Consider the following 10,372-nt stretch of genomic DNA (forward strand, 5'->3'; position numbering starts at 1 on the left):
CGAGGAAAAAAAAGGTAATTGATTACGATTAGTCACATTTTTCAACTACTATTTTTTGCATGGCTTGTAATGTAATTTACTTGAATAACATCTTGGAATTAATGTAAAAAAAATATATATAACATCTTGGAATTAATGTTTAAAAAAACGTGATTATATATATATATATATCTATATCTATATCTATATATATATATATATATATATAGATATAGATATATATATATATAGCTATAACTTCAACTATATTAACAACCGGCAAATGTGTGAATAGTGTCTATATGTGTCCTGTGACTGGCCAGTCCAGGGTGCCCATATTCAAAAAGGGATAGGATCTAGCTCACGCCTGAACCTAATTAGTAAGCGCTATTGAAAATGGATACTGATTATAATCCCTCCTCAGGAAATTCAATTTTTCACACTCCCGTATATCTCGTGTTACGCACCGACATACAGCATTTAAGATTGAAGGAGCTCAAACAGTGCTCGACAGTAGTTACAACTAATTGCCATTACTTTTGCGTGCAAAATTTACTCCAGCTTACACATGCCAATAAAAATATAACAAATCTGTGTGCTTACAGGAAATAACATTGGTACATGTACATGCAGTTTAGCTATACAGTTTCACAGACTTTTTTTTTCATTCTTGCAAGAGTCAGAATTTCTGTTGGAATGCAGATGACCCAACCAACCCCCCACATATATTACAGTTGTGAACATGTTTGAGCATTGCGTGCGCATACTTTGCCCTCAGGGATGCAAAGCAAAAACATGAGGACATTGTTTGTTTTTCCTCCTTATTGAAAGGAGACATGACGCCAAAACAACTTTTTAATAGCTTGTTTATATATTGTCTGTGGCGTGTCTGCCCACTCATCATGTGTGAAAGCGAACAGCAACATAAATCTTTCCTGTCTGACAACAAGCTGTTATGCATTTCTCTAACAAAACAGTGGAGCTAATGAACATATTACGGAGCCCCACATAATTGTGTTTGGTGACATGGACCCGGTCACCGTGGTAATGAAATATATTCTACTGTATATGAAGATATGGGCTGGCTCCCTAGCATGAGACAAGGCCCCTAAAAATGGGCTGATTTCCACATGACAAAAAATAGGGTGTGGAAAGTGTAAAATTTGGGGTCTTTTTACGAAAGCATATCATACAAAAATGAAGAGTACAAAGTTGGATTGAACATCCAAAGTTTTGGGAGTGCATTGTTGTCAGGAGTGTTATGAAAAAAATCGCTATTGCTGAGCAAAAACTTCAGCGAAAGTGTGTTGGTCTTGTCAGGGAAATGGTTGGTTAGAGTAGGTTATTACAATTTTGATCTGTAAAATATCACCAATGTTGATGGCACGTGTTACAATTTCACGTACAACCCAAGAATCAGACTGCATTAGTGATTTTAATATTGAATATTTAATGGTTATATTTACTTATTGCTTTGTGTATGTATGCATGTCTTTTGTTTCATTATTATCATAAGAGACATCGTTAAACCTTAATGGAGGGTTAAGAAAAAAATATTTTCATCCAATACTGACACCTAGCGGCGTGTTTTTCTATTGTTCCCAAAAGTAGTGTAAATATCTTTTTATTTGGTTGGTTGGGGTCATTTTCCTCCTCAAATACATTACTCATACAAATTACACTGGTAATAGGAACATTTGTAACACTTGGATGAATAAATACATTTACAGAGAAAATAATTATCGCTGTCAATATTGCTTTGTTTCACGACTTGGTTCATTTCTTTTTGGAAAATCTTTAATGAACAACTGAATGTACCGGCACAACAAAAAATTAGAATGTTTTAAAAAGGCCAATTTACATTGGATATATAAATTGGATTAATTTATCATTTATATTATAACAATTTTAGCATAACGTTAATAAACTGTTTCATCCAAAGATAACTGATATTTCAAATAAAACACGAATTCATTCATTTTCTACGGCCTACCCCAAAATAATAATGCTGGAGATGCTTAGTAAGAGCCATATTTAGCGTTTTTCCTTTGATTGTTTTATATTTATGACATTAATGTGATGTTTCAAAAATAATATTCACGTAAAATTTGAAATTATGTCACCAGCATGCGCAGAGAACTTTGTCGTTAACCGAGAATCGTCTATAATCATTAATATCATAAGCATCATTTTACGGCATCTAGTATTGTGCCGAGTTCGCACAAATATATTGTTGCATTAACACATTTGAGCCTTTAGGTGGCAGTAGCGCACCTCATTGTTTTCTAACTGCCTTGTTCTCAAGTTTTTATTGAATGGCTCCGAAGTCATCCATTGTTGAGAAAAACATTTAATGTGTTTAGATGTTTTACTGTTATTTCATCTGTCTGCAAGTGTGATGCAAAATGGATTAATGCAATATTTTTTTTACATAGACTCACATTATTATTATACATTGCAGCAAGCATAAGGTCAACTCTCAAGATCTCTGATGATGTTTGGCAACAGAATCAGGAGCCAGTAAGCTTAGTCAGCAATACTAAATTCTATGGATCTTATTTTTCTGCTTCAGAGAGGGTGAGCTGGAGCCTATTCCCTGGTGACTTTTGACGAGAGGGTGGGGTAGGCTAGTCGTATCCAAATGCAGGGCAAATAAACACATATCAACATAATGGTGAGTATGACAGACACATGCATTGATTCCAAATAATTATTTTTCTCTGTATAACCACAATCAGTTCATATGAGCTATGTTGGAATTTTTTTAAATCTCGTTGGATCAACCACTGCCCAAATTTGTGACCTGAAAATGCGGACAGGTTATCTTAATTTAGCAGAAACAGCATTAACTTAATATTAACCTTAACATTAGCCTAAAAGAAAGATAGCGATTAGCACAGTGGGAGCTTCCAGTAAATAAAGAAAGTCCAAGTCAAGTCTCAAGAATTTATTTCTTTTTTGTTAGAGTTCAAATTGGCCATGAGAATAATATTCACAATCTCTAGTCCAAGTCACAATGTCTTAAGTTCTTATCTCTGAATTAAAGACTCAAAATTTTCCATAAGTGCGATTTTTTTTTTTAAATTATGTAACCTGCGATATTTGGAGAATTGAAATAAAAAGCTATTTGAAGTTTGTCAGGAATAAATGCAAACATTGCTTGATTGCTCTGTCACAGAGTGGTCACTTCTCTTTCTCTCTCACATGTATGCACACACACGCACACACACGCACGCACACACTTTGACAGTAAACAGCCTTTGTCAGATCTAACAGGCTCTGCAGACTTTGGAGCAGTTGTTGGATCTTGGAGGACAGTTTCATCTAATTACCTTGGTCATAACCCCCGCCCCATCCTTCCTCTCCACCCCTTTTGTCTGTCTCCTTACTGTCGCGTTTCTCTTTGCAGTTCGCTCAACCCTTTTTCACTTAGGCTGCTGCTTCACGACCTTAGTTTCCTGTTAGATGGTTTGATGCCAAGAGTATCATGTCTGCTGTGCTATGCGATGACTGATAAGCTACGATAGCTATACATGCAGTAGGTAATGTGCATTTTATTTAGTACTTACTGTATAATAACAATCTGTGTGGTTGTATTATTGCTTTATTAGAACATGGAAAATACAACAAAAACAATAAACTATATAGCGGATTATAAAAAGAATATAATTGAAGTTAAGTCCTGAAAGCAGAGGCGTAAGGACATTCTCTCCTCTGATGGTAAAAAAAAATGAGCATTGTAAATGATTAAAATGGGAGCATCCATAGATGCAATAATTCAATTTTGGGCAAAATTTGAAAGAGCGTCTTCTGTCATATGGGTGTGAAATGATAAAACAACAACAAACAAGCGGTGTTAATTTGATCATACAAAGCTTATGCCAGAACTGCATTCCATGAATGAGATTTTCTTATGCTAATGTCATGCAACCCCTTTAGTGAATAATTTTGCATATGAGAACTGCACTGCGTCACCCTGTTAGATAAAAAGAATAGCGAGACATCCATCCTTCTGGAAAAATAACGAATGGAATATTTCAAGAGTTGATGAAGTTAAGGCGAATCATTATTCAGGTCAGGCAAAATCGTATTAAATATGGACATTTATTCATGGAGTCATCGCTATAGATAGAAGTGTTGCAATTCTGATCAACTGATAACAGTGGAACTTATGTAGAGGAAAAAAATATGTGATGCCTGATAGTGAGACACAAAATTCTCTGCAGTGCACAAAATGAATGAATGGATAACAGAACTGATTTTTTTTTAGCTTCACATTAATTATGCAGTTATTGAAACTATACATTTTCTCTGTCAGCAGTCCTGTTTCCTCCGATTGATTATTTTTGTAGACAGGTGCATGTGTGCTCATTATAAGAATTGGCACATCGTAATTTTCGTTCCAGGGTTGGTCGAGTGTACTGTGTTAGGGATTGTTTCCGGTGGACCAAAGGCATTTTGTCTTCGCGAAAAGCAGGTCTAAGTTGTGGTGCAAGTAGCGTAATGCGTTTTTGGTGGCTTTGATCGAAGCGCAGGCAGGCAGTTGATGCGCGTCACTGATTTTTGAGGTGGATGTCATTGGATTATAGTCATATATACATTATTACTTATCTAATACAGTCATATACACTGCACATTCAGAATATGCTGCAAGTGCGCATTGCTTCACTCCATCCGCTCGGAAGCTCAGAGCATTGTTCAAATGATTGTTTTTACATTAGTTTTTGCTCACAACAAATCCAATTATGTTCAAAATTTTTCCAAATTGAAAGGTGTTGTTGCGCAATTGCGCTGTTAAGCATTGTGGCGGTCTAATAGATTTGCTAAGCACCATATAGCTGTCAAATGCCAACACTGCTGCTCTGTAGCAGTGAACGCCCCCATTTGCCTTTTCATCCAAGCACCCTCGCATGCTGATTAGCCATTTGTGGGAGGAAAATGTCAAACTTGTGACAGGAGCCCAAACAGCACGCTCTCGCATGACAATCTTTCAAGACCAATAATGTTCGAAGAGTTTCGTTCCCGTGATGCTGCCCACTCTCCGAGCTGTGCTCTTCATTAGACAAAGTGATAGAAAGGGAGAAAGTAACAGCCAACTGCATCCCGTGAATAATGTAACAGCCCTGAAATATACATGAAATATTTCACTCTGCACTCGAATTATGTAATGCGGTGCCTGCTGGATCAAGTGTCTCCAATCACAGCTGAGAATGATGATGTCTTCTTGCATAACACTCAAAAATCATCCTAGCCGACAATTCACTTCTGCTTCTTTAAACAAACAGCAGTCACCAAATGCAAACAGGGACAGCAATCACCTTGACGGATAAAATAATGAGTCCTCGCTGTGTGTATTGTTTGAATGTGTCTTTTAGCACAACCCCATCTTAAACACAAACCAATCTTCAAAATAAAAGTGATCAGCAGGAGATTGACAAATGCCGCTCAGCAAGGCTGACACGCAATCAGACGCTGTTGGATTTTCTTTCTTCTCGAAAGTAAATTGCAACCCATGTGGAGAGCTCAGACATTTTTAATGCGACAACCACGCAAACACGGGTTTTAGATTTGTCTATATTTGGACGGAATTGGTACATGGCTTCCAGCATCCTGAACTTGGTCACGTCCACAAAACATGAGGATTAAGACTTTAACTTCATAAACTATACCTTTGAAAAACCACCGTATTTAGAAAATAAAACATTAACAAGGTTTATTCATTTAATTTTTTTCAAGTTCGGCGGGCCGGATTAAAATGTTTAACGGGCCGCATGTGGCCCCCGGGCCGTAGTTTGCCCACGCCTGCTCTGGATGATACCCCATTCAATAATGAGTAGACACGCAGCTATTTGTCGGAAACAGCAACCGTAAGTACAAATCTGTTTTTATGGATCAATTTAGCCAATGTGGGTTGTAATGAGGTGTGTTTTGCAGTTCTCTGTCCCTCCCTGAGGAAAAAAAAAAAAGGTTGGGTACGTTTACAAACTTTTTCTGGAAAATGAACCATAGCATTCTTTTTTTTTTTTTTAGAGTTACATAAAGTAACATTGATCTAAATCATGGCAAAACATGGCATTGGAAACAAATAATTTCTGCCTCAGTGGTATGTAATTTATTGTATATTCACAAAAAAGCTTTGGAAAATTCGTACATCATAAGCGTCCTCATTAAAGCCTTTAAAAGTAGCATTTATAGTAGGAAGAGGCATCGAGGGTCAAAATCAGTAAAAACCTTTTTTTTTTTTCAGCACAAGCAATTCACAGAAGCCTCTTCTTTCAAGACCTTGATTTACACTCATGTCCTGCCTCATTTTTATTCATGCCTCGCAGCGCCTCAGCATGGCCATTTTTCCGCTTTTAACCTTGAGAGCAAGCCGAGACATTTCCACGTGGAGTCATTTTTTTTTTTCCTGTGGAAATATACAGAGAATCAGCCACTGACGCTGCCCTTGGTTTTGTAGGTTTTCATTTGATGGAACGGGGGCGTTTTGCTTGAGGCCCTTGTCAAATGAAAATGCCATTTATTGGAACCGGTGAGCAAAATGATGGCAGACAACAAAAACACAATTGGCTGAAATCAATAATGGATTAGAGAGTATAGTCGAGAAAAGAAAACAGATGTCAATGTTGATACATAAATGACAATGCGTATGCTTTACAGTTCTGTTTGGAAATATTTGGACAACGACATGAGTTTCAGACTTTACCAGAAACATTAAAAAATAAATAAGTAAATAATTCCAAATGCTGGCTTCACGTTTTTGGGGGACAGATGAAACCAATATCAAAATGATAGGATGATAAAAGTTTAAAGACAGAAAGGAACCGATCACAAGCCAAAGGTTTCCACATCATGCGGCAAATATGATGGAGGCAGTGCAAAAATTATTTGTTTCCAATGCCATGTTTTGCCTTGATTTAGATCATTTCATTTCATGGAACTCTAAAAAAATAACAAAAAAAGAAAGCTATGGTTCATTTTACAGAAAACGTTTGTAACATAGCAAGGGGGTCTGGAGGTTTAGCATGCTTGGCTTACTATGACAAAATTACACGTTAGTAACAAATGGCAAAATTCATCATCATTAACATGTGTTTTCTAAAATGCGATCATTATTGGTTATTAATTGATAATTGATTGTTATTACACGTGCAATCAATATCTCAATCAAGAGCGATTTTCTTTTTGCAATAAAAGTGCACATATAGCTCCGAAAAATGCATTGAACTTGTTTAATGTACAGTAAAATGAGGGGTGCGTGTTAATCAATGAATTACGCGCTCAGGGGCTGGGCGAGCCCCCTTATGCAACTTTCAAGAAGATTGGGAGGTCGACATGCACTGACTAACAAAGTTCTACTGTCGTTCAAGTAAACGCAAATGTATACAGTTTGAGCATTTGATTCAACACAATAATTAAAATGTAATTAAAATGCACATTTGCAGGAATACAGAAGGAATTCACTCTATATACAAAGTATCTGTTAGGCAATATCACTCAATCAGATGTTGTATTGCATCATCACATCTCTGGTTTGGTGGTAGGAGACCAAGCGCAGAAAATAATTATTTTTACACCACAGTTAGACGAGTAAAATTCATTAGGTCACAGTAATCAGTGAAAACAAATTGCGATCTCTGGTTTTATTTAATCTGTTATTTGGATGCATCGATGCGAATAATTTCATAAACTTCAGGTTGTGCAGTGCTTATATTTGTAAATATAAGGTGACAAAATAGGCGCAGCTTCATATCTGTGGCGGGGCCAGTCTAGTTTAGCGAGTTTTTAAATTTCGATTAAACAATTATGCAAACAGGAATAAAGAGAATATTGTCTGTGATCCACATGGAAATCTTATTAAACTTTTCTGCTATGCATGAGCCGGTAATTCAATACCAGCTATCTATATCCACGCTCATCTTGTCTGTCGAAAATGCAGGCAGAAATGGTGGAAACAGGCTTCTGGCAAAGCATGACAGAAGGGGTATCCACCTTTTTTGCTCCATACAGCTGATGAAGATGAATATCTGCTGCCGTCCAGACGGTTTACCCATGACTGATTCGTCTGCTTGGCTTTCCAAGCATGAAAAAACTGCTGGCTATCAAATGTCAGCATCCATCTACGTCTGCACATAAAACCTTGTTATACTGTGCATAGATACATTTGCAACTTATACAGTAAGTGAGTGCATTGCTTCTTTTTCTGGCAGTGAAACCACAACCTGCTACACAGTTTTATATGGAGGCATTATTATTTGTTTCCATTTGGATATGCTATTGAAAAAAATAATAATCAATAGTAGACTGCTGTAAACAGAATTTAAAAAAATATTTTGAAATATATGCTGCAAGAAATGTTTTTTTTTTTTTTTTTGGCATTGACATTAATTAACAATGGCCTTTGTTTTAGCTTCATCATCGGGAAGGACTGGAAGCTTTTCCTATAAATGAACAGCAAGACATGACGATTTCATGATAATTTTCTTGATTAGATTTACCTTTTGTTTCCGGTTATGTCCTGTTTTCCCGTGACTCTCGTGCATACTACTCTGTGTTGGGTCATTGTTGTCAGAAGTTACATTTCTCTTGTCATGTCATGCTGATTCATTTTGTACCTTTGGTTTTTGGATAGCAATTGTAGTGTTTTTCATGGTGCCCTGCAGGCTATTTTTAGTTTTCCCTTTTTTCTAAAAAAAAAAAGCTCACTGCATATTGTGTAGCGCGTACGTGGCCTCTTTTGTACTCATTTTGCAAGCATGTGGGATTTATATTAGCTTAATGCGAGACAATTAGCATCTTGACATGCATCATGAATTCAATGGAATGGAGAGAAGCGACATTATTTTTCAGCTTCAGATAATACATAATCAGGAAATACAAGTTAATTTTTTTTTTTCATCAGTGAGGACCACCAGTCCAATGTGGCCCGCAGACCAGTGGTTGGGGACCACTGGTATATATATATATATATAAACCATATACTTTGATTAAAACAAAATATATATATATATTGGAACTGATTTATGTAATGACATATTTAAGGTTAACATTCTACTCTCTAATTCTCTGCCCTCAAAAATCTGATAAAAAAATAACTAAGCAAATTGTTATTCCAGCTCGACATTTCTGTTCCCTGAGCACCTCACATCAGACACACTCGCTAGACTTCAATCGATGGTTCTTCCATTTTTAGAAGCAGCCACTTCCGTAATCAAGACAAAGCAGCCACCACCTGACTATCAGGCGTGTGCACACTCATCACCCCCTCCTCCTCTTCGTCCTGCAACCCCAACACAGGGAAAGCCTGCCAGGGAGAATCCCTTTTCATGAACTCGCCTGCTCAACTGGGCCGTGATGACAAGCTGACCGTAAAGTAAAAGAAGACAAGTGGAGATCTCCCCCTCCGCCCCCCCCGCCCCCCATCTTCCCTCCTCCTGCTTCTTGCTCCTCTAATTCTCCATTCCGAGCATCCTCTTTTGCTCAGTCATGCAGTGTCGCCCTCGCTCACTGATTGGTATGCAGAGCCAGGCCTGCTCTGTTCTGCAGTGTGGATCCGCTGCTGCGTGTCAGGGAGAGAGGGGAATCGCACTGCAGTGGCGGGTGGTGCTCGCAAACACGCTTGCACGCCTACATAGAAGCAACCTCATCTCCACTGCACCAGGAAAGCCGTTTTGGAAAGATCACTGTAGTAGGAATATCATATGGCGCGCAAAGAACAATCTAATCGGAGTCAATAAAAGTGCTTGTTCGATTTAGATGGACATTGTGAGAAACGTTTTGAATAGATGTACGGACTAAACTAAACTGCAAAGAATAGCATGTGGGTGGAGCGTGGCGGAGAAGTTTGTTGACTCGCTATAAAATATAAAACTCCAATAATAACTCCCTACGCGCTTACCGCCTTCAAACTCTGAATAATTAAGCGAGTCCTATATTTTCGGTGAACTTCCCTAACAAGCGTGGCAGTGCGAGGATCTTCTATTTCTTTATTCAATTTCATTTATAATGAATGTCTAAACCTATGAGGGGGATATCAAGATTATTGTAAGATGACGTTTCTGAATTGAGCGTTATTCATTTCAAAGGCTGAATACAGCTCTTGCGTTGAATCATATTAGGTTGCGTAATTGGCTGATTATATCGAGGTTATCTATAATGAGTATGAATGAGCCAATAACAGAGTTCCCTTGTGTTGTTTGCTGCAATCTATTTCGCAATCTACATTTGGATACATGGCATGGCTTATATTTGTATTTGATGGAATTGCATGAATGATATTTCTGCAACGTCCTAAAAATGGAAATGTAAGGAAGAAAAAAATGACTTCAGAGTTTAATATTACAGTCCATAATCCACTTTAGCGGAATCATGAGCTGTAAGTCAACTAAAAAGG

Source organism: Idiotropiscis lumnitzeri, chromosome 21, assembly GCF_059441095.1.
Source record: "Idiotropiscis lumnitzeri isolate Australia: NSW breed Sydney's pygmy pipehorse chromosome 21, RoL_Ilum_1.0, whole genome shotgun sequence".
In the NCBI taxonomy this organism is placed as follows: domain Eukaryota; kingdom Metazoa; phylum Chordata; class Actinopteri; order Syngnathiformes; family Syngnathidae; genus Idiotropiscis; species Idiotropiscis lumnitzeri.